Here is a 22217-nt window from a genome sequence, read left to right as displayed (position 1 = left end):
CCGGACTCCGGACCTCCCACGCCCTGCCAATCGAATCTGATTGGGCGCCGTTTATGGAATTCACCGCCGTGGATATCTTCCAACACTCGCCCTTTGGCGACATCCTAAATTCGCTAAAGCATCTCTCGCTATCCGGAGAGTCCTGGCCGGATTATGGTCAGGATGGTTGGGATACGGACGACGAAGAAATTCAGAGCCCACCCACCACCCACTTTGTAGCCACTGTCGATGATTTAACCGACATGCTAAACTTTGACTCCGAAGACATCGACGGTATGGACGACGATGCCGGAGATGAACAAGAACCAGCGCCTACAGGGCACGGGAAGACCACCTCGTCATACGACGTATACATGGTGGATACCCCAAAAGGAAGCGATAACGAGGACCAACGGGGCGCGGCACAAGATAATCCCGCCGACAAACAACCAAAACGGCGATGCAGACGCCGCCCTAAATCCTGCCTCGACAACAACAGCGCTCCTAATGACCCAGCAATACAGTAGGGCAAACCAGTGGATGACGAACATGCCGACAAGCAACCGTCCGAACAGGACGAGTCAGACAATCAGTCCAGGCCCGGCAAAAACAACAGTCCAGACGACCTCACGCCGGACACTCCGCCGGAGAATAAAAACCTTCGGAAAAGACTCGTCGCCACCGCAAGAAGTTTGAAAAAGGAAAAACGGAAGCTCAAAACAGCGGAAGATACACTCAGAATGAGGTGGAGCAAAGTGCTCAAGACTGCAGACAAATACGGCAATGGCCATCAATCAAAGAGCTACCCGAAGCGCAAGCTGCTGCCAGAATTTAACAAGGAGGCCATAGAGCCCCCACAGTCAAAAAACAAAGAGGCTGCCTGGTTGGATAGACGGCCAGATGATAGGCCAAAATCTGAAAGCGGCGCCGCACATAAACCGACTAATGACCCTGGAAAGACAGATGGCCCAGCCAGGTCCATTTACGGGCCAAAGAAGAGGGCCCCAGGAAGCAACGCAACACGCGAAGCGTCCGAAGACAGCGGTACACCCAAATACAGGGGCGCCGCACACCCACTATGTTTCACCAACGAGGTGCTGGATCATGAATTCCCAGTAGGATTTAAACCCATAAACATAGAGGCCTACAACGGAACAACAGACCCTGGAGTCTAGATAGAAGATTATATACTACACATACACATGGCTAGAGGAGATGATCTCCACGCCATAAAATACCTCCCCCTCAAGCTCAAAGGGCCAGCCCGTCATTGGCTCAAAAGCCTCCCAGAAAACACTATTGGAAGTTGGGAAGAGCTCGAGGACGCGTTTAGAGCAAACTTTCAAGGAACTTATGTCCGCCCTCCGGATGCAGATGATCTAAGTCATATAACTCAACAGCCCGGAGAGTCAGCGCACAAATTCTAGAACAGGTTCCTCACCAAAAAGAACCAAATAGTCGACTGTCCGGACGCCGAAGCCTTAGCAGCTTTTAAACACAACGTCTGAGACGAATGGCTTGCCAGACACCTCGGCCAAGAGAAGCCGAGGACAATGTCCGCGCTAACAAGCCTCATGTCCCGCTTTTGTGCGGGAGAGGATAGCTGGCTAGCAAGATGTAGCACCAGCGACCCAAGTACATCCGAGATCAGAGATGGAAACAGAAAATCACGGCGCAAAAAAGACCAGCGCCGGAATAAAGAGAAAAGCCCATAGAATACGGCGGTCAACGCCGGATTCAAAAGCTCGCGGCCAAACAACAAAACACCGCCTCTTAAGGATAACAGTGATGAGCTATCCAACTTAAACAAAATTTTGGGTCGGACATGTCAAATCCACAGTACCCCCGGAAGGCCTGCAAACCACACCCACCGAGATTGTTGGGTTTTCAAACAGTCCGGCCGATTAAACGCCGAACACAAGGGGCTCAACGCATCAAGCGAAGATGATGATAAACCCCACCAGCAGAGCACCGGAAAACAAAAGACTTTCCCAAAAGAGGTCAAAGCAGTAAATTCACTTCACGTGATAATACGGAAAAACAGTGCGGCACCCGTTAAAATGGGTCTCGCACGGTCCAACCCAGCGGAACATAGAGATTGGACATCAAAACTAATCACTTTCGACCACCTGGATTATTCCAGAAGCGTTCGAAATGCAGGATGGACTGCCCTGATATTGGATCCTATAATCGACGGACTGCAATTTACACAAGTCCTGATGGACGGAGGCAGTGACTTAAACCTGCTGTATCCAAACACAATCCGCAAGTTGGGGATAGACCTTACTAAAATCCGACACAGCCGCACTTCCTTTAAAGGAGTGACGACAGGCTCTTACGCCAAGTGCACAGGCTCCTTATTACTAGAAGTTGTGTTCGGATCACCGAACAACTTCCGACGCGAAAAACTAATCTTTCATATCGTCCCATTTGAAAGTAGCTATCAAGCGCTCTTGGGACGAGAAGCTTTTGTCCGCTTCAACGCCATACCACATTACGCGTCTCTTACACTTAAGATGCCCGGTCCACGTGGCACCATTTCAGTGCGAGGGTCATTTAAAGACCCCGGACACGGTCAGACGAGTCCGGCATAAATAAGCTAGGGGCTCCCTAGCCGCACATCCCTTCACAAGGGGCTGCGCGCCCAAGCAACAGCGAGCTCATACAGACTCCGCTTTATTTATTTATATATCTTCCTTCGTATATATTTCGTACAATTTCCTTCAAAACTAAGTTCCTCTCTTTTTACAGATGGACAACGCGCACACCCGTCCAGGATAACGGCACAACGGAGACACAGGCGCAGACGTGCAGTAGGGACCCGTCGCAAGGATTCTTTTCAGATTAAGACCCTGCGTAAACCTTTTTTACTGTCTCTTGTTGTCATAATCCCTTGGTTTTTTATTATAACCAAAGTGGAGCCTGACGTTTTGGCATCGGCCGCGTCAGAGGACCATGCCCGTACCTGGACACTAAGGGCTTAGGGCACTGTTCGGCCCATTATTATAAAGACCGAACACCTTAGGGAGTGTTCGGCGTCTCGAGTTAGGCCTTATATGCATTAGCTCCGAATCATGTCTTTGGTCAAATGTTGGGTTTGCCCGGCTCCTGTGTTTTGCTGCCTTACGTTCCGTATCATCGGCTAACGCGGCACCAGGAGAACTACTGCGATTGTGCCCCAGTTCGGCTGGGCGAGCACCTCAGTAGAGAAAGCCGAAAACGGACTGTCATGATACAGCGAGAGACTGGTCAACCACTCGATCGACTACCGGAATGTTTAGAATTCCCCGCTTTGACGAAGGACCGTTTCCCGGTCAGGCACACACGCGCCCCAAATCCGGAGAAGCGCGGTGCCCCCAGGGGCTATATCGTAGCCCCACCCTCGAACTCCAATGGCTAAGTGAAAGTGTTAAAGCATTATAGTCCGGATTGCCTTGTTTGCTACACTACCACCTCCTTAACAGGACCGAGACGTCGGATTAAGTGTGAAAACGCGCTATTTTTTGCAAACACCCCCGCACCTTGTGCGTGGGGGCTGAAGCCGAAGACTGCCATCTTTCAGGTTATACAAATGTATACATAAACGGCCGCATAGGAGATATTTTAATACTTGGAACGCACAAGTATAAAAAGCGGTTACATCATAATCATAGTTTTACAAGATAAAACATTCATTTGAACGTAACATTTTTCGAGCACTGCGACTCTATTACACGAGCGCCACGCATAACTTCCCCAAAATAGTGCTCGGCGGGTAACCGGCTTTTGTCCGAACCCTGGGCTGCAATAGCGGTGGCATCCATCTCTGTCCAATGTGTCTTCACACGGGCAAGGGCCATCCGCGCGCCTTCTATGCAGGCCGACCGCTTCATCTCTTTGATATGCGGCACCGCTCCAAGAAATTGCTGCAATAAGCCAAAATAGCTCGTCGCCTTGGGCCTCTCTGGCCAGACATGAGCCACGATATCAGTCATGGCAAGTCCGGACAACCTGTTCAGCTCAGCCCATTCGGCCAACCGATCGGTCAACGGAAGTGAACGATCCGGACTATGGAATTGAGACCAAAATAGCTCTTCCGTCTTGTGATCCTCCTGACTCCGGAAGTGCACAACGGCATCCGCCGCACTTGCCGCTAAGTCCATATATGGATCCTCCGGACCCCACAGCTGGCCAAGTTGGGCATACTTTGGATCCGTAAACCGGCGACGCAGCAGAAAAGGCCTGCCAGCCACAATATCTCCGGCTTGGCGCAGCTCCTCCTTCATAGCCCGCATTGCAGAACGGGCATCCTTGGCCTCGGCGGTGGCCTTCCCCAGGTCTTCTCGCTCCGACAGGCGCTCCTTTTCAAGAGCCTCATTGCGGTCGGTAGCATCCTTCAATTTCACGGCCAATTCGGCCATCTTTTCCCTGCTCAGGCAGTGTGCAGCCTTTTCGGCTTTCAACTCCTCGGCCGCCCTCGAGGCAGCCGCATCACTCCTTCGGGCTTGCTCCTTAGCTTGAGCAAGCTCGGCCCGAAGGCTCTCCACAGCAGCAGCACTGTCTGTATCACAGCATATATATTGTCTGTATCACCTTGCGACTCGTCAAGTCGCCGGTTGACAAGCGCGATGTCCGCATCCGCCACATCAAGTTGCCGCATTAACTCGACAACTCCACTAGTTCGGCTAGCCCCGGACTATCCGCCACCTGCATAGGAAGGGCGACATTCAATACCTGCGATTTTGATCCTCGGCACGCTGTCGCTTTTGACAACCTACCGAGTCTCAGGGGCTACTATCTATACAGGGCGCACTTCTATGTGCAAAACTGTCAAAAAGGTGCGTAGTTCTTGCGTACCTCAAATCCCGCTAGCAAACTCCTGACGGCATTATGCAATCCGCTTTCGGCGGACGAAACCCCTCCAATCACCATACTCATCAAAGCACGGTGATCTTCTGAGATGGACGCCCTCTCAAGCAGATTCTTCAGCTCCCCCGGCCGGACACTAGTCGGCGCCGAACTCTCCGGCTCCACCGGGCTCTGGGATACCCTCCGTGACGATACTTCAGGCTCGTCCGCCCTATCCGACGGCGTAGAAGACGGAGGCGTTTCGCTCTCCATCATCTCCGGACGAAGATCCCCCGAAGACGAACTCATTTGAGAAGTCCGCAGATCCGAACTATAAAGCAAAGATTTTGGTTATCCAAAGAAGCACAAATAGGGGTATTTTCTTATTAATGAACTCCCCTTTTCCTACTCACGGCTCGCTGGAGGGCTGATCCTTTAGAGATGATTGTACGTCCGGGTTCTCCCCGGACGCAGGACCCTCCGGTGAAGATTTCTTCCCCCGCTTAGGGGCTTTGGCCTCCGGGTCTTCGGAGCCGGTCCTCTTCTCCCCCTGGAAGGAGGGATTTTTGATCCCCCCCTCTTCAGGCGCCCCCTTGGGCGAGGTAATAGCTCTTCTATTTTCCTCGTCGCCCCCTTCTACGGGTGCGACCTCCAACATTCTGACCAGCACGGGCTCCGGTGCGGTCTCTTGGAGGGGGGCCGGACACCTTATCAGCTTCGATCGCGCTACCCACTCCTGATGAAGAATAATGGGTTAGGAGGCGAATTTTAGAAAAGCAAATAAACAGAACGTCTGGACTCTGAGCTACTTACCTAAGTATCCGGGCGATTGCAGCTTAGGCCTGCGTCCTCGGTCAATTACGGACACACCACCTGCGGTCCGAAGAACAACTTGTACATCTCCACGGGTGTCATACCCATGAAGTGTTGGAGAATCCATGGTCCCTCCGGATTGAACTCCCATAACCGGAGAGGACGGCGTTTGCAGGGCAGAAGACGCCTGATTAGCATGACCTGCATCACCACAACCAGATTGATCTCCCTCGCTTGGAGGTCTCGAATCCGGCCCTGCAATAAGGGCACGTCTTCGGACGGCCCCCAATTGAGCCCTTGGTTGACCCACGACATCAACCGGCGTGGAGGTCCCGGGCGGAATGAAGGCGGCGGCTTTTGCTTGCTGCCCTTCGGAGCGGTGATATAGAACCACTCCTGCTGCCACAAGCCGAGCTCCTCTTGGAAGGAGCCCTCGGGCCACAGGGCATCGGCCCTCCTGCTTATGGCCGCCCCGCCGCACTCTGCTTGATGCCCCCCGATCATCTTCGGCTCCACATTGAAGGTCTTCAGCCACAGGCCGAAGTGGGGGGTGACGCGGAGGAAGGCTTCGCAGACGATAATGAATGCGGAGATGTGGAGGATGGACTCCGGAGCCAAGTCGTGAAAATCCAGCCCGTAGTAGAACATGAGCCCTCTCACGAAGGGGTCCGTCGGGAAGCCTAAACCCCGACGGAGGTGGGATACGAAGACGATGTACTCACCGGGCTCGGGAGTGGGTATGGCCTGCCCTTGGGCAGGCAACCTGTGCGAAATCTCGTAAGACAGGTACTTGGCCTCCCGCAGCTTTAGCACGTCCCCCTCCGTGACGGAGGAGGGCATCCACCGACCCTGAAGGTCAGAGCCGGACATTGTTGAAGGTCCGAAGCGCTCGAATCTAAGGCTCTGGGTGTTGGAACTTGGAGCAAGGAGAGGATTCGATGGAAGATTGAAGAAAAGAAACGAGCCTTGGTCCTCTTATAAAGGGGGACAATACCAAGAGCCGTCTCCGTGACCGTTCGGGATTCACCTCCGATAGAGGAGGCGTGGCGACGGGCACGGTTGGGTTACCCACGCTTGTATTGCTGAGAATCCCGGAATAAGGGGAACACGATCTCTGCTTCAACAAGACATGCCAAGGAAACCGCTTCGCTAAACGTGATGAGGTGGTATAATAAAAAAACGATTCAAGTAAAGGCTTGGTAGTGGAGTGACGACATGCCGCAAAATACGTCAGCAGATTGGACTTGTGGACATTTTATTCTCTCTACGGTGGAATGTGGAATTTATTTTGCAGAGCAAGACACTATCCTGGTGTTCATGATCTTCTCTGGATTATTCAAAGGAGGAACCCGCCTTGCAATGCCGAACATTATGCGCGCCGGACTTATCGTCATTGAAGCCTGGTTCAGGGGCTACTGAGGGAGTCCCAGACTAGGGGGTGTCCGGATAGCCGGACTCCAAGACTACGAAGATACAAGATTGAAGACTCCGTCCCGTGTCCGGATGGGACTTTCCTTGGCGTGGAAGGCAAGCTTGACGATACGGATATGTAGATCTCCTACCATTGTAACCGACTCTGTGTAACCCTAGCCTTCTCCGGTGTCTATATAAACCAGAGAGCTTTAGTCCGTAGGACACAACATACATTACAACAATCATACCATAGGCTAGCTTTAGGGTTTAGCCTCCTTGATCTTGTGGTAGATCCACTCTTGTACTACCCATATCATCAATATTAATCAAGCAGGACGTAGGGTTTTACCTCCATCAAGAGGGCCCGAACCTGGGTAAAACATCGTGTCCCTTGTCTCCTGTTACCATCCGCCTAGACGCACAGTTCGGGACCCCCTACCCGAGATCCGCTGGTTTTGACACCGACAGATGTCAAAACTGCATTCCTTAATGGTTTTCTTAAAAGAAGAGTTGTATATGATGCAACCAGAATGTTTTGTCAATCCTAAAGGTACTAAAAAAATGTGCATCCTCCAGCGATCCATCTATGGACTGGTGCAAGCATCTCGGAGTTGGAATATACGCTTTGATGAGTTGATCAAAGCATATAGTTTTGTACAGACTTACGGTGAAGCCTGTATTTACAAGAAAGTGAGTGGGAGCACTACAACATTTCTAATAAGTATATGTGAATGACATATTGTTGATCGGAAATAATGTACAATTATTCTGCAAAGCATAAAGGAGTGTTTGAAAGGAGTTCTTTAAAAGAAAGACCTCAGTAAAGCTACTTACATATTGAGCATCAGGATCTATTGAGATAGATCAAGACGCTTGATAAGATTTTCAATGAGTACATACCTTGACAAGATTTTGAAGTAGTTCAAAATGGAACAGTCAAAGAAGGAGTTCTTGCCTGTGTTGCAAGGTGTGAAGTTGAGTAAGACTCAAGACCCGACCATGGCAGAAAATAGAAAGAGAATGAAAAGTCATTCCCTATGCCTCAGTCATAGGTTCTATAAAGTATGCTATGCTGTGAACCAGACCTATTGTATACTCTGCCCTGGTTTGGCAAGGGAGTACAATAGTGATCTAGGAGTAGATCACTGGACATTGGTCAAAATTTATCCTTACTGGAATAAGGATATGTTTCTCAATTATGGAGGTGACAAAAGGTTCATCGTAAAAGGTTACGTCGATACAAGTTTTGGCACTGATCCAGATGACTCTAAGTCTTAATCTGGATACATATTGAAACTGGGAGCAATTAGCTAGAGTAGCTCCGTGCTGAGTATTGTAGACATAGAATATTTGCAAAATACATACGGCTCTTAATGTGACAGACCCGTTGACTAAACTTCTCTCACGAGCAAAACATGATCATACCTTTGTACTCTTTGGGTGTTAATCACATAGCGATGTGAACTAGATTATTGACTCTAGTAAACCCTTTGGGTGTTGGTCACATGACGATGTGAATTATGGGTGTTAATCATATACAGATATGATTATTGGTGTTAAATCACATGGCGATGTGAACTAGATTATTGACTCTAGTGCAAGTGGGAGACTGAAGGAAATATGCCCTAGAGGCAATAATAAAGTTATTATTTATTTCCTTACTTCATGATAAATGTTTATTATTCATGCTAGAATTGTATTAACCGGAAACATAATACATGTGTGAATACATAGACAAACATAGTGTCACTAGTATGCCTCTACTTGACTAGCTCGTGAATCAAACATGGTTAAGTTTCCTAGCCATAGACATGAGTTGTCATTTGATTAACGGGATCACATCATTAGGAGAATGATGTGATTGACTTGACCCATTCCGTTAGCTTAGCACTTGATCGTTTAGTATGTTGCTATTGCTTTCTTCATGACTTATACATGTTCCTGTAACTATGAGATTATGCAACTCCCATTTACCGGAGGAACACTTTGGGTGCTACCAAACGTCACAACGTAACTGGGTGATTATAAAGGAGTACTACAGGTGTCTCCAAAGGTACATGTTGGGTTGGCATATTTCGAGATTAGGTTTTGTCACTCCGATTGTCGGAGAGGTATCTCTGGGCCCTCTCGGTAATGCACATCACTATAAGCCTTGCAAGCAATGTAGCTAATGAGTTAGTTACGGAATGATGCATTACGAAACGAGTAAAGAGACTTGCCGGTAATGAGATTGAACTAGGTATTGGATACCGACGATCGAATCTCGGGCAAGTAACATATCGATGACAAAGGGAACAACGTATGTTGTTATGCGGTTTGGCCGATAAAGATCTTCGTAGAATATGTAGGAACCAATATGGGCATCCAGGTTCCGCTATTGGTTATTAACCGAGAATAGTTCTAGGTCATGTCTACATAGTTCTCGAACCCGTAGGGTCCGCACGCTTAACGTTACGATGACAGTTTTATTATGAGTTTATAAGTTTTGATGTACCAAAGTTTGTTCGGAGTCCCAGATGTGATCACGGACATGACGAGGAGTCTCGAAATGGTCGATACATAAAGATTGATATATTGGACGGCTATATTCGGACACCGTAAGTGTTCCGGACGTTTTCGGAGAAAACCGGAGTGCTAGAGGGTTACCGGAACCCCCTCGAGAGAGATATTGGGCCACATGGGCCTTGGTGGAAAGAGAGAGGGGCGGCCAGGGTGGGCCGCGCGCCCCCTCTCCCTCTGGTCCGAATTGGACTAGGAGGGGGGCGGCGCCCCCTCTTTCCTTCCCCCCTCTCCCCCTTCCTTCCCCCTCCTAGTAGGAGTAGGAAAGGGGGAGTCCTACTCCTACTAGGAGGAGGACTCCTCCTTGGCGCGCCCACAAGGGCCGGCCGACCTCCCCCCTTGCTCCTTTATATACGGGGGCAGGGGGCACCCCATAGACACACAAGTTGATCTACGAATCGTTCCTTAGCCGTGTGCGGTGCCCCCCTCCACCATATTCCACCTCGGTCATATCGTCGCAGAGTTTAGGCGAAGCCCTGCGCCGGTAGAACATCATCATCGTCACCACGCCGTCGTGCTTATGGAACTCATCCCCGAAGATTTGCTGGATCGGAGCCCGGGGATCGTCATCGAGCTGAACGTGTGCTGAACTCGGAGGTGCCGTACGTTCGGTGCTTGGATCGGTCGGATCGTGAAGACGTACGACTACATCAACCGCGTTGTGCTAACGCTTCTGCTTACGGTCTACGAGGGTACGTGGACAACAGTCTCCCCTCTTGTTGCTATGTCATCACCATGATCTTGCGTGTGCGTAGTAAATTTTTGAAATTACTACGTTCCCCAACAGAATATGCCCAGTCAAGTTGACTATGTAATTTAAGATGACATGTAAAATGCCTTCTAGCCAGATTGTAGATCGTTTGTCATAGCGGACCTTTTCGCTTCAACCTCGGGACCCAATAGTCCGGAGTGTGTCCGAATACCCTCGCGGTTATATAAGAACCGGGGCATGCGTGGAGACCAGGCGTAGGAGTCATTAGTGCTTTATCAGACAAGTGCCCAACTAGTTATGTTATATTACATGGTTAGTAAGAAACATCTTCCAGGGAGAATAGTTCCATTAGGGGTTCCTTTCCCTGGGAGGCATGCCCTAAAGTGCATGTCCGGACTGCGAAAAAAGCAGAAAAACATCTAGGGGCAGATGAATAAATAGGTAAGAAATCGTCTTTTAGTTCACCGACCGAATATTCCCTTAAGAACACTAGCTTTCGGCTTCACCCAGTCTGAGGTACACATCCGGCTGACCCGGCAGTAACAATCGCAGAGGTGTTCCCTTTACCGCCTAGCCGAATAATCGGGAACGTAGGGGTAAGCACAGGAGCCAGGCAACCCAGCTTGGCCAAAACTTAAGTCATATCGATGCATATAATGGTGAATAAAAGGTACATGCGGAAGTGTGACACATGTGTTGGGCATGAAGCCCGTATAAATAAGCTTCTGTTAAAGAAGCCCCCAGGTACAATGAGCGCGGATAGTGCGTCAAGTGTGTGCGAACAATGCGCGAACAAGCTTTCAAAGGCTGTAATAGGAAAGGGGGGAGAAGGAGTGAAACAAAAGACAGCTAATATGTAAAATATAGACGGAGGAAGGAGATGAACTCAGAGTCCGGCGCTAGGCTTAGAATCTTCAGAGACGGGCTGTGTTCCATGGGTTCGGCTCGAGTCGGTTGTCCGATGCATCTCGCAGACGGTACGCTCCACCGGCCAGGACTTGGTCGATGATAAAGGGACCTTCCCATTTGGGCTTGAGTTTGTCCTTTTTCTTGTCTGGCAAGCGTAGAACTAACTCGCCAATGTTGTAAGTTTTGGCCCGTACTTCTCTGCTTTGATATCTTCGAGCTTGCTGTTGATAGAATGCGGAACGGGCTTTTGCCACGTCACGCTCCTCCTCCAATGCGTCCAAACTGTCCTGCCGATCGAGCTCGGCTTCTATTTCTTCGTACATGCGCACGCGAGGTGAGTCATGAATTATGTCACAGGGCAGAACTGCCTCTGCGCTGTATACCATAAAGAATGGTGTAAATCCAGTGGTGCAATTTGGAGTGGTCCGCAGCCCCCAGAGTACGGAGTCGAGCTCCTCTACCCAGTGCGTGTTAGATTCCTTAAGGGACCGCACTAATCGGGGTTTGATGCCGCTCATGATTAGACCGTTTGCTCGCTCGACTTGACCGTTAGTTTGGGGGTGATAGACTGAAGCATAGTCGAGTTTGATGCCCATGTTTTTGCACCAGAGTTTAACCTCGTCGGCCGTAAAGTTCGTGCAGTTGTCAGTGATGATGCTATGGGGGACGCCATAATGGTGTACGACCCCTGATATGAAGTCTATCACCGGTCCGGATTCGGCCATCTTAACAGGCTTGGCCTCTATCCATTTGGTGAATTTATCCACCATGACCAGTAGGTATCTTTGCTTGTGGGTTCCTCCTTTAAGGGGTCCAACCACGTCAAGCCCCCAGACCGCAAAGGGCCAGGTTATGGGTATAGTTTTGAGGGCGGTGGGTGGCATGTGGCTTTGATTAGAAAAGAGCTGGCAACCGACGCATCGTTGGACTAAGTCTTGAGCATCTGCCCGGGTCGTCGGCCAATAAAATCCTGTACGGAAGGCCTTGCCTACAAGAGCCTGGGCTGCGGCGTGGTGCCCGCCGAGTCCGGCATGAATTTCAGCCAGAAAGTTCCGCCCTTCCTCTTCGGAGATGAAACCTTTGAAGGACTCCGGTTGTGCTTTTCTTGTAAAGCTCTCCCTCATGGACCTTATAGGCTTTAGATTGCCGTACTATGCAGCGGGCCTCATTTTGATCCTCGGGAAGTTCCTGCCTGGTTAGGTAGGCTAGGAATGGTTCCATCCACGGGGCAATGACTGCCACTATTATGTGGGCTGAGGATGTTACTTCATTGGCAGAACCGCCGATTGTGTCAGAATATTCGGTGTCGGGCAGTGCGGTTGGGTCCGGGTTATTATTTTCGGATTCCCCCTCCCATAGTACGGATGGCTTAAACAGCCTCTCTAGGAAGATGTTGGGAGGGACGGCATCGTGCTTTGCGCCAATGCGTGCCAATCCGTCTGCTGTCTGGTTGTTATCCCGAGCTATATGGTGAAATTCGAGCCCCTCAAACCGAGCTGACATTTTTAGGACGGCGTTGCGATAAGCTGCCATTTTCGGATCCTTGGCATCGAAGTCTCCATTTATTTGGGATATCGCGAGGTTCGAATCCCCGCGCACCTCTAGGCGTTGAATGCCCATGGAGACTGCCATCCGGAGGCCATGTAGAAGGGCCTCGTATTCGGCTGCGTTGTTGGAGTCCGTATACATTATCTGGAGTACGTTTTGAACCGTATCTCCGGTTGGGGACGTCGGGACGACGCCAACCCCCAGACTAGCCAACATTTTGGAGCCGTCGAAGTGCATGATCTAGTTGTAATATGCGCCGTACTCTTTAGGGAGTTCGGCTTCAGTCCATTCGGCGATGAAGTCGGCCAAAACTTGCGACTTAATAGCTCGCCATGGCTTATAGGTTATGTCGAACGGGAGGAGCTCAATGGCCCATTTGGCAATCCGGCCCGTCGCGTCGCGGTTGTTTATAATGTCATTAAGAGGTACTTTGGACGCTACTGTTATGGAACACTCTTGAAAGTAGTGCCGCAGCTTCCGGGATGCCATGAACACCGCGTACGCTATCTTCTGATAATGCGGGTATGGTGACTTGCATGGAGTCAGGACAGTGGACACGTAGTAAACTGGTTTTTGAAGGGGGAACTTGTGTCCGTCCGTTTCTCGTTCGACAATGAGCACCGCGCTCACCACTTGATGAGTTGCCGCGATATATAATAGCATTGGTTCGCCTATGTTGGGCGCGTCCAGGACCGGGTTTGTTGCCAATATGGCTTTTATTTCTTCGAGTCCGACCGTGGTGGCATCCGTCCACTCGAAGTGTTCGGTGCGTCGGAGGAGGCGATAAAGGGGTAATACCTTTTCTCCTAAACGGGAGATAAAGCGGCTTAAAGCCGCCATGCATTCCGTCAATTTTTGTATTTTGTTTGAGGTCCTTTGGGATATCCAGTTGTGACAGAGCTCAGATCTTGGCTGGGTTTGCTTCAGTTCCTCTACCGGATACAATGAAGCCCAAGAGCTTTCCGGCTGGTACGCCGAAAACACATTTTTCTGGGTTAAGCTTAATGTCATATGTTCGGAGATTATCGAACGTGAGCCTCAAGTCGTCTACTAGAGTTTCGACGTGCTTGATTTTGACGACCACATCGTCTACGTATGCCTCCACTGTTTTGCCGATCTGGTTTGCCAGACATGTCTGAATCATGCGCTGATATGTTGCGCCGGTGTTTTTGAGACCAAAGGGCATTGTGTTGAAGCAGAATGGGCCGTATGGGGTGATGAATGCCGTTGCGGCCTGGTCGGGCTCTGCCATCTTAATTTGGTGGTAGCTGGAGTATGCATCGAGGAAACACAATGAATCGTGTCCTGCGGTAGCGTCGATAATTTGATCGATGCGGCAGAGTGGGAAGGGATCCTTTGGGCAAGCCTTGTTGAGGTCTTTAAAATCAAGGCATAGGCGCCAGGATTTGTCCTTCTTTGGTACCATCACCAGGTTTGCTAGCCAGTCCGGATGTTTTATATCTCTGATGAATCCGGCCTCCAATAATTTGGCTAGTTCCTCTCCCATGGCCTGCCTTTTGGGTTCAGAGAAACTCCGAAGAGCCTATTTGACTGGCTTGAATCCTTTTATGATGTTTAGGCTGTGCTCGGCCAGCCGGCGTGGGATTCCCGGCAGGTCTGAAGGGTGCCACGCAAAGATGTCCCAATTTTCGCATAGGAATTCTCGTAGTGCCGCGTCTACATCAGTGTTTTATTGTGCCCCAATGGAGGCCGTTTTTGTAGATTCAGTTGAGCCATCCTTCCAGTACGGTTCCATGCCCTGTAAAGGGTTTTTGCTTTTTGGTATTTAACCCGGGTTCCTGACGATGATGCACCCTTTTATTTCGGACTGGGGTTGTATTCAGGGTCGGACTGTCGCAAAAATTGATTTCGGTTTTCCAGGCGCTTTCCATCGCACAGTACTTTCATACTATGGACGCCAAGTCAGCGAAGCGTGTAATTTCACGACGACTTACGGCATTGAGGATTCCCTTGTCCGTGCAATTATTGCAGAAGAATGAAATTGTGTCCTCCTCACCGCAATCCTTTATCCTGTTTATGACCAGGAGGAATCTGGCCCAGTAATGGTGTACTGTTTCTGCTGGCTCTTGCCGGATTTGGGATAGATCGCTTGTGTTTGGGTGGGCGGGTGGAATTAAGTTCGGAACCCCGTCCAATCTAAGATTCAGGGGCCAAGAAGTTTCCGAACTTGGAAGCTTGGGTTCTTGGATGCTGTCCAATGAATCTAGCCCGCTGCCTGACTTTAGGTTCAGGGCTTGAGTGACGTCCTCCCCTCCACGGTAATCCGGCATGGAGGGATCAGGAATCCAGACATAGCTAGTCCTTAAGATAGAAGAAGGGTTGTCGCATTGTTCCTCTACCACGGCAACGTGGTGGGTAACCTGGGGAGAATTAATCTCTCTCAGATCGGGTTTAAGCCAAATCTGATCGTAGTTTGTAGCGACTCCCAGGGCGGCGATGCGATCCAAGAGCTCGTTTAAGGAAGAGAGCTCCATCGGATCTAACTGCTCGGCGAGTTCCGAGTTAACGTGAAGATTGCTTTCGATGACCCGAGAAGTCATCGTCGGCACGGTGGCCGAACAGGCGGTCATAAGGAAACCGCCTATCCGGAGAGTTTGGCCGATAGCCAAAGCTTCTTTATCCACAATGCCGTCTTTAAAGACGGGATGGGGCATCCTTCCTGATGGCAACGGCACAGAGGAACTCTCAATGAAAGCACCAATGTCGGTGTCAAAATCGGCCGATCTCGGGTAGGGGGTCCCAAACTGTGCGTCTAGGCGGATGGTAACAGGAGACAAGGGACACGATGTTTTTACCCAGGTTCGGGCCCTCTCGATGGAGGTAAAACCCTACTCCTGCTTGATTGATATTGATGATATGGGTAGTACAAGAGTAGATCTACCACGAGATCGGAGAGGCTAAACCCTAGAAGCTAGCCTATGGTATGATTGTTGTTCGTCCTACGGACTAAAACCCTACGATTTATATAGGCACCAAAGAGGGTTAGGGTTACACAAAGTCGGTTACAATAGTAGGAGATCTACATATCCGTATCGCCAAGCTTGCCTTCCACGTCAAGGAAAGTCCCATCCGGACACGGGACGAAGTCTTCAATCTTGTATCTTCATAGTCCAGGAGTCCGGCCGAAGATGATAGTTCGGCTATCCGGACACCCCCTAGTCCGGGACTCCCTCAAAGGGCATGGAACACTTCCCTAGAAAGAAAATAAAATTACCATACAAATCTATCATGAGAGCCACTTATGGATTGCCTACCAAAGATGGCAATACCTAGATATATCCCTGCTTTTATGCCTAGCTAGGGGCGTTCAACGATAGCGCTTGTTGGGAGGCAACCCAATTTTATTTTTGTTTTTTTTGTTTTTGCTTCTGTTTAGGAATAAATAATCCATCTAGCCTCTGTTTAGATGTGGTTTTATCTTTTAATTAGTGTTTGTTCCAAGTAGAACCTATAGGATAACCTACGATGATAGTTAATTTGATTCTGCTGAAAAAGAGAAACTTTGCGCGCACGAATATAATTTTGTTAAATCACAGGAACGTGATTTTGCATTGATTCTTTTGCTTCTGTTATATAGACAAATTATCCAGGACTTCCTATTTTGGTAGGATTTTTAGAGTTCCAGAAGTTTGCGTTAGTTACAGATTGCTACAGACTGTTATGTTTTTGACAGATTCTGTTTTGCGTGTGTTGTTTGCTTATTTTGATGAATCTATGGCTAGTAAAATAGTTTATGAACCATAGAGAAGTTGGAATACAGTAGGTTTAACAAAAATATAAATAAAGAATGAGTTCATTATAGTACCTTAAAGTAGTCTTTTGTTTCCCTTCTCTAACGGAGCTCACGAGATTTCTATTGAGTTTTGTGTTGTGAAGTTTTCAAGTTTTGGGTGAATTCTTTTGATGGATTATGGAACAAGGAGTGGCAGGAGCATAAGCTTGGGGATGCCCATGGCACCCCCAAGATAATCCAAGTACACCAAAAAGTCAAAGCTTGGGGATGCCCCGGAAGGCATCCCCTCTTTTTTCTACTTCCATCGGTAATTTACTTGGAGCTATATTTTTATTCACCACATGATATGTGTTTTGCTTGGAGCGTCTTGTATTATTTGCGTCTTTGCTTGTTAGTTTACCACAATCATCCTTGCTGTACACACCTTTTGAGAGAGCCATACACAAATTTGAATTTGCTAGAATACTCTATGTGCTTCACATATATCTTTTGAGCTTGATAGTTTTGCTCATAGTGCTTCACTTATATCTTTTGAGCGTGATAATTTTTGCTCTAGTGCTTCACTTAGATCTTTTAGAGCACGGTGGTGGATTTGTTTTAAAGAAACTATTGATCTCTCATGCTTCACTTAGATTATTTTGAGAGTCGTTAATAGCATGGTAGTTTGCTTAATATTAATATACTTGGTATTCAAGATATGTGAAACTTTCTTTTGAGTGCGTTGAATACTAAGTTTGATGCTTGATAATTGTTTTGAGATATGGAGGTGATAATACCAAAGTCGTGCTAGTTGAGTAGTTGTGAATTTGAGAAATGCTTGTGTTGAAGTTTGCAAGTCCCGTAGCATGCACGTATGGTTAAAGTTGTGTAACAAATTTGAAACATGAAGTGTACCTGGCTTGTGCATCCTTATGAGTGGCGGTCGGGGACGAGCGATGGTCTTTTCCTACCAATCTATCCCCCTAGGAGCATGCGCGTAGTACTTGGTTTTTTATGACTTCTAAATTTTTGCAATAAGTATATGAGTTCTTTGACTAATGTTGAGTCCATGGATTATACGCACTTTTTCCTTTCCGCCTTTGCTAGCCTCTTCGGTACGGTGCATTGCCCTTTCTCACCTTGAGAGTTGGTGCAAACTTCGCCGGTGCATCCAAACCCCGTGATATGATACGCTCTATCACACATAAACCTCCTTATATCTTCCTCAAAACAGCTACCATACCTACCTATTATGGCATTTCCATAGCCATTCCGAGATATATTGCCATGCAACTTTCCACCGTTCCGTTCATCATCATCATGACATACATTACTTTTGTCATATTGCCATTGCATGATCATGTAGTTGACATCATATTTGTGGCAAAGCCACCATGCATTATTTTTCATACATGTCACTCTTGATTCATTGCATCATCCCGGTACACCGCCGGAGGCATTCATATAGAGTCATATCTTGTTCTAAGTTTCGAGTTGTAATCCTTATGTTGTAATCAATAGAAGTGTGATGATCATCATTATTAGAGCATTGCCCAAAAAAATAAGAAGAAAGGCCAAAAGAAAAAAAATAAAAGCCCAAAAAAAGAAGAAAAAAAAGAAAAAAAGGGCAATGCTACTATCTCTTTTTTCACACTTGTGCTTCAAAGTAGCACCTTGTTCTTCATATAGTGAGTCTCATATATTGTGCTTCAAAGTAGCACCTTGTTCTTCATGTAGTGAGTCTCATAAGTTGTCTTTTTATACTAGTGGGAAATTTTCATTATAGAACTTGGCTTGTATATTCCTATGATGGGCTTCCTCAAATGCCCTAGGTCTTCATGAGTAAGCGAGTTGGATGCACACCCACTAGTTTTCTTTTGTTGAGCATTCATAGCTCTAGTGCATATGTTGCATGTCAATCCCTACTCCTCGTGTTGACATCAATTAATGGGCATCTCCATAGCCCGTTGATTATCCTCGTCAATGTGAGACTTTCTCCTTTTTTGTCTTCTCCACACAATCCCCATCATCATATTCTATTCCACCCATAGTGCTATATCCATGGCTCACGCTCATGTATTGCGCGAAGGTTGAAAAAGGTTGAGATTATTTAAGTATGAAACAATTGCTTGGCTTTTCATCGGGGGTATAGAAGTTGGGAACATCTTTGTGTGACGAAAATGAAGCATAGCCTAACTATATGATTTTGTAGGGATGAACTTTCTTTTGCCATGTTATTTTGAGAAGACATGATTGCTTTGATTAGTATGCTTGAAGTATTATTATTTTTATGTCAATATGAACTTTTGTCTTGAATCTTTCGGATCTGAATATTCATACCACAATTAAGAAGATTTACATTGAAATTATGCCAAAGTATCACTCCGCATCAAAAATTCTCTTTTTATCATTTACCTACTCGAGGACGAGCAGGAATTAAGCTTGGGGATGCCTGATACGTCTCCCACGTATCTATAATTTTTGATTGCTCCATGCTACTTTATCTACTATTTTGGACTATATCGGGCTTTATTTTCCCTTTTATATTATTTTTGGGACTAACCTATTAACCGGAGGCCCAGCCCAGAATTGTTGTTTTTTGCCTATTTCAGTGTTTCGAAGCAACGGAATACCAAACGGAGTCCAAACGGAATGAAACCTTCGGAAACGTGATTTTCTCACCGAACATGATCCAGGAGACTTGGACCCTACTCCAAGAAGTAACAGAGGCAGTCACGAGGGTGGGGGGTGCCCCCCCCCCTAGGGCGCGCCCCCTGCCTCATGGGCCCCCTCTTGCTCCACCGACGTACTCCTTCCTCCTATATATACCTACGTACCCCCAAACGATCAGAAGGGGAGCCAAAAACCTAATTCCACCGCCGCAACTTCCTGTATCCATGAGATCCCATCTTGGGGCCTGTTCCGGAGCTCCACCGGAGGGGGCATCAACCACGAAGGGCTTCTACATCAACACCATAGACCCTCCGATGAAGTGTGAGTAGTTTACTTCAGACCTTCCGGTCCATAGCTAGTAGCTAGATGTCCTCTTCTCTCTTTTTGGATCTCAATACAATGTTCTCCCCCTCTCTCGTGGAGATCTATTCGATGTAATCTTCTTTTTGCGGTGTGTTTGTTGAGACCGATGACTTGTGGGTTTATGATCCAGCTTATGTATGAATAATATTTGAATCTTCTCTGAATTCTTTTATGTATGATTGGTTATCTTTGCAAGTCTCTTCGTATTATCCATTTGGTTTGGCCAACTAGATTGGTAGTTCTTGCAATGGGAGAAGTGCTTAGCTTTGGGTTCAATCTTGCAGTGTCCTTTCCCAGTGACAGAAGGGGCAGGAAGGCACGTATTGTATTGTTGCCATCAAGGATAACAAGATGGGGTTTTTATCATATTGCATGAATTTATCCCTCTACATCATGTCATCTTGCTTAAGGCGTTACTCTGTTTTTAACTTAATACTCTAGATGCATGCTGGATAGCGGTCGATGAGTGGAGTAATAGTAATAGATGCAGAATTGTTTCGGTCTACTTGTCTTGGACGTGATGCCTATATACATGATCATACCTAGATATACTCATAACTATGCTCAATTCTGTCAATTGCTCAACAGTAATTTGTTCACCCACCGTAGAATATCTATGCTCTTGAGAGAAGCCACTAGTGAAACCTATGGCCCCCGGGTCTATTCTCATCATATCAATCTCCATTACTTTAATACTTGCTTTGTTTTTACTTTGCCTTTTACTTTTCACTTTGCATCTATATATCAAAAATACCAAAAATATTATTTATCATCTCTATCGGATCTCACTCTCGTAAGTGACCGTGAAGGGATTGACAACCCCTAATCGCGTTGGTTGCGAGGAGCTATCGTTTTGTGTAGGTACGAGGGACTTGTGTGTGGCCTCCTACTGGATTGATACCTTGGTTCTCAAAAACTGAGGGAAATACTTATGCTACTTTGCTGCATCATCCTCTCCTCTTCGGGGAAATCCAATGCAGTGCTCAAGAGGTAGCACTTATCGATAAGGATCTCGGTCTCACCTAGATGGGATTGTAATCTCTCCGTTTCCCTTCGTAATGTTTTTGTACCACCGAGATGAGCGCGGTCCCATCGAGATTGCAATGTAAACTCCCTGTTTCCTTTTCGTAACATTTCGGTCCCACCAAAATGAGCGAATCGGTCCCACCGAGTTTACCTGACCAACTCTCTAGTTAGCTTATTACCAAAATCAGTCTCACCGATTTTATGTAATCGGTCTCACCGATATTACGCTATGCACTAACCCTCACCATATCGGTCCTACCGAGTTGCATGTCGGTCCCACCGAAAATCCTAACGGTCACTAGATTTGCTGAATCGGTCTGACCGAGTTTACCAATTCAGTCCCACCGAGTTTGGCAAGTTGTGTGTAACGGTTAGATTTTGTGTGGAGGCTATATATACCCCTCCACCTCCTCTTCATTCGTGGAGAGAGCCATAAGAACAAACCTACACTTCCAACTTGCTGTTTCTGAGAAGGAACCACCTACTCATGTGTTGAGGCCAAGATATTCCATTCCTACCATATGAATCTTGATCTCTAGCCTTCCCCAAGTTGCTTTCCACTCAAATCTTCTTTCCACCAAATCCAAATCATGTGAGAGAGAGTTGAGTGTTGGGGAGACTATCATTTGAAGCACAAGAGCAAGGGATTCATCATCAACACACCATTTGTTACTTCTTGGACAGTGGTGTCTCCTAGATTGGCTAGGTGTCACTTGGGAGACTCCGACAAGATTGTGGAGTTGAACCAAGGAGTTTGTAAGGTCAAGGAGATCGCCTACTTCGTGAAGATCTACCGCTAGTGAGGCAAGTCCTTCGTGGGCGACGACCATTCTGGGATAGACAAGGTTGCTTCTTCTTGGACCCTTCGTGGGTGGAGCCCTCCGTGGACTCGCGCAACCGTTACCCTTCGTGGGTTGAAGTCTCCGTCAACGTGGATGTATGATAGCACCACCTATCGGAACCACGGCTCAAAAATCACCGTGTCTCCAAATTGTGTTTGAATCCTCCAAACCCTTCCCTTTACATTCTTGCAAGTTGCATGCTTTATTTTCCGCTGCTCATATACTCTTTGCATGCTTGCTTTAATTGTGTTAAGATTGCTTGACTTGTGCTAATATAGCTAAAATCTACCAGAGACTAAAATTGGGAAAAGGATAAGTTTTTATTTGGTCAAGTAGTCTAATCACCCCCCCTCTAGACATACTTTCGATCCTACAAGTGGTATCAGAGCTTTGGTCTCCATTTGCTTTGATTTCCATAGCCTTTGGTGGTCATAGCCTTGGTTTCACAACCTAGGAGAGTATGGCGTCTAGCGAGGGAAATTATCACCGTAGAGGTCCTTACTTTGATGGTACTAATTTTGCTAGTTGGAAGCATAAGATGAAAATGCATATTCTTGGACATAACCCCGCCGTTTGGGCTATTGTGTGTATTGGCTTGCAAGGTGAATTCTTTGATGGGAGAGAACCGAACCGTGAAGCTAGTGCGGAAGAGTTGAAGATGCTGCAATACAACGCTCAAGCTTGTGATATCCTCTTCAACGGATTGTGCCCCGAAGAATTCAACAAAATCAGCCGTCTTGAGAATGCAAAGGAAATTTGGGACACTTTGATTGATATGCATGAAGGTACCGACTCCGTCAAGGAATCCAAGCTGGATGTG

This window comes from Triticum aestivum, chromosome 2B (genome assembly GCF_018294505.1).
Source record: "Triticum aestivum cultivar Chinese Spring chromosome 2B, IWGSC CS RefSeq v2.1, whole genome shotgun sequence".
Taxonomy (NCBI): domain Eukaryota; kingdom Viridiplantae; phylum Streptophyta; class Magnoliopsida; order Poales; family Poaceae; genus Triticum; species Triticum aestivum.
The sequence above is the reverse complement of the archived record's forward strand: the minus strand, read 5'-3'. Positions refer to the sequence as shown.